We start from the raw sequence: 10,718 nt of genomic DNA, 5'->3' as shown, positions 1-10,718 counted from the left end.
TCTCATCTTGCTTAGCACTAGGCCTAGGTTGAGATTGATGCTCCTCATGCACTTCTTGGGATGTAAAAGTTTTATCCCTCATGTTTTGTTTAGAGGCTTCTTGAGAACTAGTGGATGCACTTTTAGTTCGCTTGTTTCGGTTCTTTTTCCTCCTAGTGGTCCTTTTTCTATTGGAATGTAGGGTCTTGTCCACTAGATTTGCCTTTGCATCCCTAGTTCGAGGTGTCTCATCAGTTTGCATTTCGGCATTTCATGTCTGTGATCTAGTCATGACTCTAAGTGGCACAACATCCTCGTTCTCAGATGAAGGTGGTGATGGAATTGCCCCTACAAGGTTGAGTGAGACCTTTGGTTGAGAGGTGCCTTCCTCATGTGGTTTCAGCAAACAATCCTTTGGGAAGTGTTCTACACAACACCCTAGACAATATCTTTCAATTGGTGGAAACTGTGGTACTGTTGTATTGGATCGAGCTGTTTGCCTTGAGCGATGTGGACAATCACAAGCCCAATGGGGTTCTCCGTACTCATAACAGGGACCCATTAGTTTGGCTTCTACTTTCCTTTGCTGCCATTGACCTGAGGGGCCTGGAGTCCTAGGTTGGTAGCCGCCTAGCAACATCAAAGAGTTTTGTTCCCCTGGTTGAGTCTCCAGTGCTTGGCTTTGATATGCGGGACTTTCAAAGAGATTTTCCTTGGATGAATATGATGCGTATTCCTCCCCCACATAGCTTGGGTTTACCAAGTCTCTACACATATTTGAAATGTCGTAGTCAACAACCCTCACAGGAGCAGTCCCAGGAGCAGGAGGTTGAGCTCCAAGAACAGGTCGTGCTTGCTCTTGTGCCATCTATGTCTTACGTTCAAAATTGGTATACTCTTGATGCATTTGTGGAGCCACTCCACCCCTTTGCTGCTCACGCTCCTGTCTCATTCTTGCAATGCGAGTACATTCCTGTGTGGTGTGGGTAAAGTTCCAAGCACAAGCCTGGCACCACTTCTTTGTGGGTTGGTTTGTGACTAGAGGAGAAAAGGTATTACATTCTTCGGTTTTATGGTTACCGCCACATGCTCCACAAAGATGAGGACCTATAGGTAGTACACTCCTCATTCTCTACTGCTGCTGTTGTGGCTGCATGGGTGGGCGATAGGTTTGTCCCAATCTCCTTAGTACTAGGTTAGCTATCTGGTCTGGATTTACTAGCGCACTAGACCCTGAACTTTGGTCATCACCCCACTGATCTCTAGGTTTCACCTCAAGGCTAGAACCATCTTGGAATTTGAAGTTATCTGTGAAATCCATAGCATCATGGCAACACTCATTGAAATTTGTATGCTTCTTTGCATAGAGATGTGTATGCAGTGTTGAATTTTTGAGTCCTTTTAAGAAGAGAGAAATTAATCAACTTTGGGCGGGCTTCTCATCTTTTGTGCAACGATTAATGTACTGCTTCATTCTATTTACACAGTCTCTAACACTCTCAGTCTCGCCTTGCTTGAAAGAGTAGATGTTTGCTACTGTGTCATGTTGAATCCCCATCAAGGAAAAAGCAGCAATCAATCTCTCTTCCAAAACTCGTAAAGAAGATTTGTCTAAAGCCTCTAGTGCCTGAAACCAAGCAAGGGCCTTTCGCTCAAGAGTGAGCCCAAATCCTTCAATTTAAGTATGCTTGTCAGCCACTTGCTCAGCTCGAACTGCTTGCCTAAATGCTGCTACATGGTCGTATGGATCTCCCGACCCTTCGTACTTCTTTACCAGTTTCTGAAGAGTTGATGGCCTTACTTGTCTTGAATACTCATCATAGGGCCTACGGCCTCTCACTCTCAATGGGAATTGTTCCTCTCTTTGGTAAGATGGTCCACATGCATCCCAAATTGGTGTGGGTACCCTATTGCCAACCTCACCAACTCCCTCCAAAGATCTTGTTACCCGCATTTCATGAGGTGCATTTATGGGAGGCCGAGTTGGCTCCCCTATCCTCCGATTGTCATAGTGAGAAAAACGTTGCGGTGTGATCTGTGGTTGCACTTTTGGTGTAGGACAATATCTTGGTGCTAAAGTTGGGCTACTTACAGTGGTCCACTTTGATGTTGAGGGTCCCTCTCTAGTGAACTCTCGTAGGGGAGGAGCAACAGTTTCTCCAAGAAAGGCTGTCTCTCCTGGTTTAGCTGTATTTGTTGAGAACACTTCCATGAATAATGGTTGTCCTTTCCACGTGAGCTCCCGAATCTCCTTCCAATCTAAGGTTCGGTATTCATTGGCCCATTTATCAACTATTTGGTTTATGTGTCCTTCAAGCTTCTCAACTACCACCACCAGTGCTAGAGGAAGATCTAGCTCTGGCAATCTAGTTGTGGCATAATATCCCTCTAAAGAGTCCTTATAGACTTCTTGAAGTGGGTCATCCTGTAAGACCTTTGTCACTGGAATTTGTCGTACAAACTCCCATTGGTTCTCAGCCCCATGATCCATTTTGCTCTTGCCTTTCCTATCCCTTTCCAAATTTAGATCTACAAGAAGTAAATCATCTATGGATGGCTTTGAGGACTGGGCATTGGATGGTCCTGGCATGTCCGGCTCAATGAGCCAATCGTCTCTAGACTCCCTTGCTCTGGAAAGCTTCGATAAGTCTAAGAGCTCGGTTTTAGAGAGCTCCCCTAATTTGTCTACATTCTCTGGATGGTAGATGACTTCGTAGCGAACACCATCTCCACCCATGTACATGTTACCCTGGTCATTGACTAGAGGTGCTCTATCAAGTTCTGAGAAAAAGTTTGCGATCTTAACAAGATACCGTTGTTGTGGATCCCTAAAGATCTCAGCTCCTTGAGCATTCGTGTAGACATATTGGAGTCTCACATTGAGTGTTAACCCCATGGTGTCGGCTTCAAATGGATTAAAAGATCTTGTGGGTGTTCTATTTGGGGCTAAGGGATGACTATTTGACAGCCCTAGATTGTCCATGGACAATGAGCTAGTTGTTCTGGAAAAGGTATCAGATTGGGATTCGAAAAGGGTTTCAGCAATATCTGCCAAATTTCCTACCGATTGGGTCCCACTTTCCTGCGTAGGTACTCTAGAAGGTGCCCTAGGCCCTATGGCAGAGTCTATAAGAGGTCCCGACCGCCGCAAGTGCATATCTCATTCTTAGACACTACACTGCTATACTCCATGGAATCCCATCCTCTTGTGTCCATCTTGTCCACTTGGTGTGTCACCTATTTGTGAATTCCACTCTCCATTTCTTCAACCTCACGGCACCACCCGGTTGTCTTAACTTCCCCATCCATGGAGACTCACTTCACTCAGCCATGATAGCCATGAAAACCCTTGTTTGTTGCCAAGCAATGAAGTCTACTTTTTATCAGCACTGTAACATGCCCAATAATTAGTACAATCAATTGGGCATCCTCCAACTATATCATGTAGTCTACTCTTACCTTGAACAAGTCCTCTCGCCCAGTGTGGCAAAGCCACCATTCAGACCATCCATGTGGCTTACCCTACAAGCCACCATCTGTGTGGACGAGGCATACAAGCCTTTGCCTTTTTCAAATCCATAAGCTTAGTGATGAGGAGGACAACCTCGATAAGTTCTCATAAGAAACCAAGGGTGAGCACTAATCTTTTGGAGAATAAGCCTCATAAGCTAATCAAGCCCCCTCGCACCCAAAATGACCTACCTCTCTAAACCCCACTCCAACCCACCCACCTCTCCAACCGACCCCACTCCAATGCCCACCCATAATCATCCCATCAAGCTACCCACCAGCACTACTTGCAACATCTTCCATGGGATCCCCTTCATCTTCCACCACTCAACTCCCAAACCTCAATCTTCTTAACAAACTAACGACCCTCATTCATCCCATCCACGAGCTCCCAATCCTTGAATCACTTCGAGGGGCAAGATCTCAATGAGGAACCACTGTAGACTACTCAAGAAGAAGCCATTGAAGACAAAAAGAAGGACCCAAGGGTGTTCTTGTCTATCCATGAATAGCATCTCACATATCTGCCATTGAAGACAACAAGAAGGACCCAAGGGTGTTCTTGTCTATCCATGAATAGCATCTCACATATCTGCCAATTGTGCAACCAATTGTGTGGGATCGCACATTCCAAGGCAACTTCCATAGTCACCTACATACACTCTTTGACATGACCAAAATCTGTATGGTGAACCCACACATGGATTTAGTATTTTCCCAGTGGAAGCTCGACCACCCACGGTACACTAGAGGAGGCTGGCACTTTGTTGATCTAGAGACTACCCAACTACATGTCACATAGGAGTCCACCGCGAGTGATCACCAAATGTTGGCGGGAATACACACCCAAAAAAATCTACATTGACCCCCAGTTTATACCATTCAAAATTAGGTGGTCTTGGTGCAAATTATGGCTTATAACTTTCCCTAAATTGATGGCCCCACACCCCTCACCACCACCACAGAGATGCGGGTCCGAATGAAGAACTTCAATGACCTCTACTATACCAAGGTCTCGACCATGCTATTGTATATGCGCATTCTTCTAGCTCATCATCCTCATCTTGGAGGAGGTTCCCAAGAACTAATGAACAAAGAAAGAGTGGGCTAGTCTTCAATCTCAGTGAAGAAAGGTAGTAGATTGACCTTTACAGCATGGTCAAATACTTCCACGACCATAGAGTGGTCACCACAGTTGGTTTTTGGAAACCCTTTGAGATCATGTGCCAATCCGGTCGATGGCTTTCCCACAAGCCCTTCATCACATCTTTCTATGAGATTGGCAACATATTGGTACCAATGCAGATTGGAAAGTATCACTCCACGTCGGGCCTCGCTTGCTATATGTTCAATCCTTTATGACACCACTTTTAGTACAAAACTCACACAAAAAACCCTTTTCTAGGGTATCGTACCAAAAAAAAAGAACATAAAAGACCCATGTCAAAAAAAGAAGAATGAAAAGTGTTGAAGAACACAGTTTTCACCCGACAAAGATTCATGGGTCCTCTTTTGCCCAGGATCAATGCACATCCCCTACACATGGGAAATTCCAAGCCCATCTCCGAGTGAGTATAGGTTAAGTTGGCACCGATATCACACGAGAGACATAGCAAGCCTCACAACCATCTTATCCTCAAAAGTCTAGGTCTTGATAAGTTCTCTTTTATAAACTTTGGAGAGACTTATCCAACTAGATGACAAGGAACTTAAGAGCCCACACTCTTGAACTTGGAGAGGAGGAGGATGAGCCGTGTCACATTGAGAGCTCTTCTTCCATATCCAAGACAAAAAATAGCCAAAGGTTCCCATGAACAAGCTAGGACACTACTTTAAAAGCAATGAAAGGAACGTCGTGTTACCTATCATTTATAAAGACATGACAGTCTCTATAATCTTCGATGGTGGTGCCAGTCAACATAATCACCAAGGATTGCTGGGAGACATGGGGAAGCCCATCACTCATAGAGCATGAACCTCATGGTCAAACTTACACATGAACATAGCTAAACATTTGGGCATCTTTAAGGATGTAAAGATTAAGACCTTTAGCTAAGCTTCCACCACACATTCATCGCGTGATTGATTTTTATAGAAGAGGATCATATACCATGATCCTCGGAAGGCCTTACATGAGACATAAGGCTAGTTCACGATTGGGAAACCAATCACATATACATACGCAAGGGTAACCACTCCTTGAAAATAGGGAAGACTTATCACATGGGTAGAGACATTCTCACCAATGAGTGACACAACCACTTGGACCATGTCAATTGATATATGTAGAGCTTGTAACAAGATATTGGATGGTGAAGATGAGGACCAAGAATATAAGCCCCTCCCAGAGCATGCCAACTGTGAGGATTGGATTCATGTTCTAACAACCATGGATACTCTTCCACAAAAGCTTGGGACAAGGTTTACATGATTGGATGGTGCCAAAACCACATCCTTGTTTGTGCTCGATGCATTTTAGACAAAACCAACTACGGGGAATCCACTTGCCTTAAGCTAGAGTTCCCCCATAAATACCACCTAGCTACATGGCCTGCCTTGGTTAACACCGAGGCTAGCCACACAATGTGTTGCCTTGGGAGATGTGGACTTGATAAGGCCACCCACCCCTTGTACCATCATCTGCAACCACCATTACGATGGGTAAACAATTCCCAATCTATAATCGTCGATTGTATTTAAGAAGATGACTTTTATATTAGAGTTGAACCTTCATCTAACAAGTTTTATATAATCCCTATAAGTATACGAAAGAGAGTATCATCCTTGGGAGGGGTGGATTGCAGAGCTGATTGTGTAGTCAGTTGGTGAAAAAGAACTGCAACACTTAGGCTTCCCTATGGAATGTTTATTGCACTTGGTGAATGAGGGCACCCTGCACCTATTCTGCACCAATTAACACCCCAAGCCTCGTCCCCCACTTATAAGCCATCACTTTAAGTAATCCATAACACTCAACACTCATTTCTCCTCACCACATGAACCACCCCCTCAAACCATTATGGAGATCCAAATCCTCACCAGTGAAGCCCATAAACCTCAACCTCAACAACCCTTCAGGGAGGTCACCAAAGTAGTAGTGACTACCTAAGAGTTACCCCTGGCTAGTCGAGGATAGTAAGATGCCCAAGAAAAGACCTAGCAGCCCCACCATTTAGCCAAAGCCCTATCCATGAGCAAAAATATGCCAAAGCAGCCCAAGGCTCAAAAAGATTACCATAGCCCCACAAGAACTGCGTGTGTGCCATGCCCTACTGGAACTGGAAAGACATAACTCAATTAAGCACGCAAGCAAAGCCACCGTGGTAGTGACATCAAGGCTTTCATTGTGGATGGACAACAAATGACTCTCCGTCTTCGCAATAAGACCACATGGTAAGTTAAAACCTTAAAACCGTGTTGTACATATGTAACGTAGCACTTCCTATTAATTGTACATACACATATACCCCAGGAATCATAAAACATTCAACAAAACAAAACTACAAAACAACCAAAAATTTGAGAAATACACATGCACCTATGAGCACACAACACATACACACACCCACACTCACTCGCATATGTGCACCCACACACACTCAGCCCCCCTCTAAAAACTACCCCTCCTTAGGCCCTTTTACTTTTTCTCTCCCTTAGACTCTTTAAAAATCTTCCCATAAATGTTTTACACCCCTGAAACTTTCCACACACACGCACAAAACATGGGACCTAAAAAGGTGCCATGTTATCACATGTGCCACATCATCAGGTAGGCTCACATTGCCATGTCATTACCCATAAAAACTTAAAAACGTATGTCGCTACATAGGCTATCACGTCGTGTGTGTCGCATCATCACATAGGCTCACGTATGCCACATCATTATGTAGGCTCATGATGCTATGACATCGCACAAAAAAATGGAAAAAAATGACAAGTCATCACGTAAGCTCATGTGTGCCACATCATTATGTAGGCTCACAATGTATCATCATCACACAAAAAAGGAAAAAAAAGGGCCACATCATGTAGGCTCACATCACCATATCATCAGCATTTAAAAATCTTTTTTTAAAAGTACATCGCCATCATGTAGGCTCACATTGCCACATCATCACGTAGACTCATGTTGCATGTCATAACACAAAAAAAGAAAAAATAACTTTTAAACAAAAAATCTAAAAAAATAAATACATAAATAATACATTTTTATTATTTTCTCCAAAAAAACATAGAGGAGAGAGAGAGAGAGAGAGAGAGAGCAACGCTAAGCTTGGCTTTGTGTTGGGCTATTTTAATGTATGTGAATTGCCGGAGCATGCTTCTACACCTCACTTTATTATGGATGGGTTGGAGAGGCTCAGCTGGAATGTGCTTGCCAATCAAGTTTTGAAATAAGATATGTGGTCATGGCTACACCTGCATGAGAGAGGATTTACATACGCCTCTCAATAGTACGTGGGTACAAGAGCTCGTGTGGACTGAATGTATATTTGCCAGTATTTGTTTCTACTAGAGATATTGTCCATGTAGGTGGAATATAATCATATTTTGTCATATCATTTCCCTTTGGTATTGGAGATGCATAGCCATTTTGTGGGTGCTTATAGGCCATTATTAGGAAAGGCTCCTCTTAAGGTTAACCAGACTTTCTTGGAGCATACTGTTTTTCATCAGTTTATGTTGTAGATGTTACAAAACTTTCGAGGCCATGTAATCTCTGTTGGGGTGTCAGCTTGGGAGTGTTATATGTTCAATATTCAAAAGCTTGCTCGTCAGTATGGGATTCATAATGCATCATATTTTAGGGAGAAGTTGTGGAACCTAGAATTGTTGTTGGTTGATTTGAACCAGGTGGTTCAAGAGGACGGTTCTTGCCCTGACATTGAGATAGCTATTGATTGGTTGTCCCATCATGTTGTAGCATTGCACGAGAATCAATAAGTTAAATATAAGCATATGGCTCAAATGGATGCCCTAATGGATTATAATTGTCAGTCACATACGTTCTTTGCTCATTTGCACGGCAAAAGCATGTACGTGAGAATATTGTCAGGATGTAAGATAGGCAAAGAGTATTGATTACTAATCCCACTTGTGTTCTAGATGTGTGTATGGACTTTTATCGCCATTTGTTGGGTTTGCAGGAGGTCATATCTCCTAATGTCATTGTAGCTAGAGAGTCTTTGTTTCACTTGGTTTGTCACCAAGTATCAGATGTTTCGGCAAATGAATTGGAAAGAGATATTTTTGTTGCAAATGTGTTGAATCATTTTCCTAAAGAGAAAAGTCCAGGATGGGATGGGCTCCCCTATGAGCTTTTCACAAAGTATGTTGATGAGTTGAAGGTTCCTCTCACTTCTATTTTTCAGGAGGTGTGAAATACAGGTATCATGCCTGCGAGTTGGAAGATTGGGCTTGTACATTATTGCCTAAAGTTCCATCCCCAATTAATGTGCGCCAATGGAGACCAATCACATTGATGGGGGCCATGTATAAGATATTTGCGGCCAACAAGTTGTAGTGATTTATTCTTGCTTTGGTTCATCCAAGGCAATATGGATTTATTAAAGGTCAGAATATTTTGCACAATATACTGAATGTATAAATTAGAATTGATTATGTAAAGGCTTTGAGGCAAGATGTGGTTATGCAACTGGATATTGTTGAAAAGGCTTATGATCAAGTTAGTTGGTCTTTTCTTTCATAGCTTATGTAGGCTATGGGATTTGGCCCTCGCATGTCTTCTTTGATTTATACTATTAGCCAGCGTGCGGCTAGGCTTATGATTAATAATGGGGGGATTGAGCCCACTCATTTCACGAGATCAATTAGGCAGGGATGCCCACTTAGCCCTCTCTTGTTTGCAATTGTTACACATCCAATCTTATCTTGAACTGATAAGCTAGTGGAGGATGGTGAAGTTGTAGGGCTTACTCTTGCAAAAAGCAGAGAGAAGATGCTTGGTTAGGCATTGGCAATGATTCTTTCATGTTCCTTAACGCTCAAAGAGATAATGATTGGGATACTTTTGGTCTTGCTTCAGGGTTATACCTTAATATGTAGAAATCTTCTCTGATAAGCTTATACCAAGAGGCGATTTACTTGGTTTGGTATGGAATGGGCAGGTCATACAAAGGGGATACATCACACGCGACTTGGGTTATCCGATTGGAGTTGATGTTGATTCACAGGCTTTGTTGGCATGGATTTCTGCAAGGATAAATGATAAATTTGTGTATTGGAAATCTCAGGGTTGTCCTATGCATGTTCGGCTCATAGTGGCACAATCCATTATGATTAGCATAATATCTTTTTTCTTGCCTTTATTGCCATGGACGGGCAAATCTTTGCATCAGATACAACAACCAATTAGATTTATGCTATGGAAAAGAGCAGGAAATAAGCAAGGGAAGACATGAATTTCTTGGAAACATGGTACTACTCCTAAGAGGAGTGGAGGGGCAGCCCTATTAGATGTCAGATTACATATGATCGCTACTAGGAGATGGCCTTTATTGCAAGATGTGTGTGTATCTAAAGAGCCATGGATGGTAATGCTAAGGCCCTTATAGAGGAGGTCGCACTTGTGCATGGTAATAGCACGATTGATGGTACATGGTGGGATGTAGTGAATGGTTCCTAACAGGTTCGAGTGGTGGCTTCACGTCTCCTTTCTCATTTGATCATCTCATGGAAGGAGGTGTTGGCACACACTAAATGGAATTCTTCAAATTAGCCGGTTGTAGTTGAATTCTATGGTAGGTGAGGTGTTGTCTACTTCACAACTTCTGGAGTGGCCTGACAAACTTGTTGAGTGGCCCAAAATCAATAGAATGGCTTGATTGTGGGACTAGTGAGAATTATGGATGTTTTGTTGCCACATGTAGAGGCCGCTTATTGTCTTTTCAAAAAATATGTCAATATTTTTGGGTTCCACGTGGATATGTACAGTTATGGGAGAAGATGAGGGTAGGACTTACACCATTTGGTGATATTCCTCAATTGGAGGATCGGCAACCTTGGTTAGATTGGGCATTTAGAAAGCCTCAAGACATTGTCCAGCGTACAACAAATCAAGTGTACCATATGATAAGCATTAGATCACTGAGAAGGCTAATAGGGTATGGAACATCAGGAAACGTAGAGCCTGGTGGAACAAAGTAATCTTACAGGGATGATTGTATAAGATTCCATATCAAGGGAAGGTGTTCCTATGGCGCATGCTA

This window comes from Cibotium barometz, chromosome 23 (assembly GCF_041138505.1).
Source record: "Cibotium barometz isolate CiBa-2024 chromosome 23, ASM4113850v1, whole genome shotgun sequence".
In the NCBI taxonomy this organism is placed as follows: domain Eukaryota; kingdom Viridiplantae; phylum Streptophyta; class Polypodiopsida; order Cyatheales; family Cibotiaceae; genus Cibotium; species Cibotium barometz.
Note: the sequence above shows the minus strand (reverse complement) of the source record.